Source organism: Apostichopus japonicus, chromosome 20 (genome assembly GCF_037975245.1).
Source record: "Apostichopus japonicus isolate 1M-3 chromosome 20, ASM3797524v1, whole genome shotgun sequence".
Classification (NCBI taxonomy): Eukaryota; Metazoa; Echinodermata; class Holothuroidea; order Aspidochirotida; family Stichopodidae; genus Apostichopus; species Apostichopus japonicus.
In genome coordinates, this window is record NC_092580.1 from 33,603,393 (window position 1) to 33,609,654 (window position 6,262).

A 6,262-nucleotide genomic window follows, 5' to 3' on the forward strand; every position below is an offset into this window, starting at 1 on the left:
TTTATGAAAGAATCAGTTTAACTATTGTATAGGTCTAAAACGTTTCAAATGGATCAAGAGGCTGTTTTTTTTTGGGGGGGGGGGGTTGGGGGATCTGTTTTCCTGTTAAAATGTCAACAAGACCGAAGGGACTTATTCGAACTTTTAACAATAATTATGAAATATTTTTGATTCCATAAGCAAGGTTAAGACATGTACAGTTGTAGTGATATCGTTAGATACTTCATTTCAAAGGCAATATGGTATTAAACGTTCCTATCATTTTCAATAAAGTGCAGGGACAATGACAATTCTTTTTATATATGCTGCCATCTATTATTTCTTTACACATCTTTCGTACTAAGAGTCTCCATAAAATCCTTGTTTATTTTTATCTGTTGCTTTTCGAAATGAAGCAATGCGTCATAATTTGATATATCCCACATCCTCAACATTTTCCTTTCCTGCAAGGAAAAACGTGGGAGTTTTAATAGTCATGATTGTAATGACAATGAAAACAATACAGACACACCCCCAAAAATAACTTACATTCAGATTTGCTCTACGATATCTGTGCTGTACTAAGCCAGGCTTTGGAAACATGAACTGGAAATGTATCAAGCATGTTGCCCATGAAGGGAAAACCCTGTATGTATTATGCGTACATTAGGTGATTGAGGTGGCTTTGCAAACTGCAGTTGGTGTCGCCCCAAAGAAATGGTGAGGAGCAAACGTGTGAGATCAGATGAAGCGCCACGTGCTCCTTTAAGTTGCGAGTATTCTACTTATGAGCGCAGTTGTAACGTAACATACTCCTTTAAGTTTTTTTTTTTGGTGGTGGGGGGGGGGTCGGGGGAGTAAAAGATTTCACATGTGCATGAACTCAGTTGTAGATATCTTTCAGATGCTTGTAAGATTGTAAGTGAACGCCTTTAACTTGAAATTGTTCTTCCTTTGATGTGGGTTTAAGTTCGGTGCAGTCCTTTAAAGCTTTAGTCGTTATTACCGTGTCATCCTGACAACCAGGATGTAACGAGACCATAGTGCTTCCGCTACAACACGTAGTTGTTCGCAATAATGTCATTTGAGTAGTTCAAACGTTGGCCAACAGATAGAAATCTGTATTACCCTCACAAAGACATGAATATTTTGTAAGTTGTGGCAAGTTGTAACAACCTGGTCATATACTCATCTGTTGCATTTCAAATGATCTTGTTGTGTTTTGCATGCCGGTACCCAGGGCTTGCCCGTCCTTCAATAGTAGTAGAAACAGAACGCCATGTAACATATGCATGGTATGCACTTTATCGCAGCATTTAATCTTGCCATCAGGAATACCAGGAAAAGTGGAAAACGGTGTTATGCGTCAGAAAATGTTTCCACTGTTCCAGGATATTTTCCAGCTGCTTGTAGATTTATTCAAGTTGCAGTTTGATTGTTCTTACGTTCTGAGAATGAGTGTGGGAGATAAACCCCCAGAATGCTAATGACTTTTTAACCGCCCCAACAATAGAAAACAACACATTGGCTATAACCTTTACGTACTAAACACGATAGTTTCAGACTATTTTCACGTTTTCTGTTAGTAACCTCCAAAGTACACATCAACACTACATTAAACTAATACAAAATAGCCGTGTTGTGAGTACGGTACACCAATATCCATGTCGTCGTAACATTAGAAGTACTGTGACGTTACAGAGCAACTGCCCAGACGTCGCAAAATCTGAGGTTTCTTTGGCTAGGCTCTGTTGTCAAACAGTTCCCCGCAGTCAAGACAAGGTAATGATTTACCTAACATACAAAATATCAACAGTCTTGCGATGTAACTGCATCGACTTTTACATATGTTCGACGGAGTACATTGAACTGACTTTAGATAATTATCGGTGCTGAAAGCTATGAATATTCATTTAACAATATGGAACTCATTAATCTTGTTTCAAGTAGCATCCTCCGTTCTCTGTGAACACAGAACACTTTTTTTTAGGCAAAGCGAGTCAACCAAAATTAATGGATGTGTTCAATCAGTCCGAGAAATTTGAAATTGCCGAAAAAAAATAAAACTCTTGAATGATCATTGAACCACATAGCCTATACATTAAAGCACTCCCACATCTGTACAGTCTAAGTAATAATGTATTAGTGTGATGTATGGAGTGCGAAGTGAATCTACGACGTCACAACTACGATAACAATGCTTACAGGAAGTAGACGTTAAATTTCATGTTTTCTCAATCCGGCATGCATTAGATCATGGGTTCATAAGTGTGTTTCATGTTATGTACACACCTACGGTGAATATGAAAGAAATTAAGTCAATTTGGTCAGCTACATAATACAATCCTATTAAGCAGTTGAAACTAGTCTGAAGACAACTTTTTAAGTTCATGAGATATCGCTTCCCTTTTTGTGTAACATCCGATGCAAAATTTCTTGGAGGAGGGGGGTTACACTTCTTTCTTCAGTTGCTTCAGTTCCCCGTTCTAGAATATTATTTTCCCATTTTCCATTTCCCTTTAACATTTCTATAGTAGGTTTGATGAGTACTCCTTTCTTATAGACAGGTTTCATGCAGTACTCCTTACTTATAGACCTAGAATATCTTAAGTGAACTTTTGTGAAACGCTTTTTACAACAATATAGTACATTATCTTACAATAAAGTGACGCATGCGCATAACAGGAGCAGACACTGTTGGTAATATTTTTTCATTTCGATGATATTTGTAAACCTGTGCAATCATGATGAAGTATATGCGCAAGTGTGTGGGTCTGTTTGCGTGCGCGCGCGTGTGTGGGTGCGTGTGCGTGTGCCGTGTTTGTAAATCATTTCTTTGAAACACGATATGTCAAGAAGAGAAGCTCGCATTGACCTTAAACTTGACATACAGATGTCCTTATGGATATACTGGGTAACACGATATGTCAAGAAGAGAAGCTCGAATTGATCTTAAACTTGACATACAGATGTCCTTATGGATATACTGGGTAACACGATATGTCAAGATGAGAAGCTCGAATTGATCTTAAACTTGACATACAGATGACCTTTTGGATATACTGGGTAACACGATATGTCAAGAAGAGAAGCTCGCATTGATCTTAAACTTGACATACAGATGTCCTTATGGATAAACTGGGTACAGACACCTATTGTTTTTAGTGAAGGTTAAAAGTCAATCACCTATAGTAAATGCAATAACTCAAGTAGGAATATGTGTAGGCCCCTATGGGTATCATGCTCGGAATGTGGACATAGTATTTAGTACAGGGGGTAGGAGCCCGGGGGGGGGGGCACTGGGGAACGTGCCCCCATTTCCCTCCAAAATAGCAAATGTGCCCTACTGGCAAATAAAATGTGCCTCTTTGATGAAGAACTGTCTTTTGGATATCTTAAGCCTTTGTTAATTTTTATATTTTTTTTGAATCATTTGTTTTAGTCTGTACATGCTATTTGTAAATTGGCATCCCATATATCTTTGTAGCACGGATAACAATAAACAATCTCAATAAACAAAAAATCTATGTTGCAGCGCACCAAAATAGTATCGATAGCATACTTACACATCATATATATTTAAGTGATATGGCCGGTGTGTATCGGTTTATAGCATAACGAGTGGTGGTTGTGGGATGAGAAAGTGCCCCTCTGATGTTGCGCCCCCACTTTTCGGAAACTCCCTACCCCCCTGATTGAGTATAAGACGTTTGTAATTGGGGTCCACGGCTAAGAGGGTTATTGATATGAAAACGTTGGTATGTGAGTTGTAGCATGGAGGTACCTCCATGGTTGTAGTAAAGGTCAGGCGACATGCAGCCCCAGTAGTGACAGTTCATTATTTCTTTTTGAGGTACTCTCTGCAGGACGAAAAGTAGCTCATGCGTTGTTATAACTTTTGCTCAGAAAGGGTTGTAAATATAACTTTGACCTTTTTTACGCAAGCTTTTCTTGTGACGTCACATGGGCTGAATACAACCTACATCAAAATGAAGCTTCTGCGCAATATAGTATATATGGACACTTTTGGGGACTAAGAAAAACAGGTCTCTTACAGCAGGCCGCAGCAGAAAACTTTACTGAACGATTCTGCGACAAACTTGTAAATTAGATAAAGATATTGAGAGTTTAAATATTTTTGGCATAAATTGTACTTGGGGGGGGGGAAGGGGGGGGGGAGGGGTCAAGGTTCGACAAACAAGCACGAAGATGAGGATAAGCCTGGTTTGGATAATGACGAAGAAAAAACAACTCTCAAAGTAGCCGAGAATGGCAAGTATAGTCTAGCCTAAGTGAGCCTAGGCCTAATTTAGGCTTTGTAGGCAAGATATACTTAGCGAAGAAAAAAAATCGCCGATAGAAGGACGTACTCAAGACCTGTCCAAAATGTGAAGTACCCTCGGCTCTAGTATCATTCACACATGTCAGAGCTATACAAGCACGAGCAAATTGCATGTTTTTCCCGTACATATTCATCGCAGACGACACTTTGACTTCTTCAAAAACACGTTAGCAATTTTGAATTTTTTTTCAGTTTTCATCAAAACGTGACAATGTGATGTGGTATAAATTTCTTGAGCAGAACAAATTAAGCTTTTTGACATCAAAAGACTGGCAGCACATGTATTGTCCCTGTAGACACTTTTTCTTAAGAAATACAAAACATACAAAAGCACAAAACTGGAGCAGGGTATTTGTTTTGTAGGTCATACAATATTCAATGCATTGAAAAATCCATGTTTGTATAGAAATAAGTTTATTTCCTGGTTCTAAGCAGGAAATTGTGGCTAGTACTAGCTCCATGCTCCAAGATGTGTTGACAGTTGTATCTGTGCTCTGCATTACCTATGGCTCAGTTCATGTTTTGTTCAAGTTGGATTTTAAATTAATCAGTGAATACACTAAATAATTGTGTTAAAACTTAAACAATAATTCCCACTTATTTGAGTTTCTTCCAATTTTAGTGGAAGAAACTGGATGACACCTTTTTCTTCCGTCCGGAAAAAAAACATGTTTTCCGCATTTTTTTCCGCCCTGAAAGAAACTTGCGAACCCTGGCCCACTCATTGGAGAAAAGGAAAATAAACAAATTAATTTGAAGTCGTTGAAGTATAAAATGATAAAACCCAGTTAATATGGTATCTCAAGAAGGGAAATATTTAAAGTTTAGTACAAGGTTCAAACAGGTTACAACAAATTCAAAGAAAATACAACGATCATTGCTCATTTACATTTTGGTATAAACATGTTTATGCGTAAACAAAATTTAACAAATATAGCCAAATACGAAAAGAAGAAGAAGAAGAAATAAAAGAACTGCGGCAGAAAATTCCGAGACTATTTGGCATCTTAAGATTGATAGAAGCTGCTGAAAGTCTATAGAAGCTGCAACTACATCTCAGATAGAGTGAATGAAAATGATTAATGAAAGACACTGAATATTGCTATAAAGGCCTCAGTCGGTCTGATATGATTCGAAACTTTATGTCCTCTAACATTTATGCATATAACTAATGATATAAAGAATCGGAGACCGTCAGGAATGAAATATGATATTATATAAAGAATATGATATTATGTGCGATCGATCGATTGGAGTAATATTGACAAATGAAGATTACTGATCGCATTACATTATATATAATAATAATAATAATAATAATAATAAATGCAAATTTATATAGCGCCAATATCCAGAGGAAAACCAATGCTCAGTGGCGCTAGTGCTCAGGGAAGGCAGTCAAAAATAGATAAGTTTTGAGTCTGTTTTTGAAAATGTTAACGTTGGGTGCCGACTTGATGTGCAGTGGAAGTGAGTTCCAAAGAGTAGGAGCGGCATTAGAAAGCGATCGTTGACCAAATGACTTGAGCTTCCACTTAGGTACATGGAGCAGTAGCTGATTTGAGGATCGGAGAGAGCGGGTGGTGGTCTTCCGACTGATCATGCTACTCATGTATTCTGGTGCTAATCCATGCAGGGCTTTACATGTGAGCTGGATGATCTTGAAGTTTATCCTGTAGGAAACAGGTAACCAGTGCAGTTGCCGAAGAACAGGAGTGATGTGGTCGAACTTCTTTGAGCGCGTGATGATTCTGGCTGCTGTATTTTGTGTTCTGAAACATAGATTCACTCAAGTCACGTGACCAGTGCAGTATGCCATACATGAACTTAAGGAAATGTTTCCACTCCTCCCTCCCACACTCTGCCAACAAAATTGGTATGACTAACATGATTTTTTAGTAGTCACCATCAGTGCAATACAACTGACGTCCTGTTTACCGT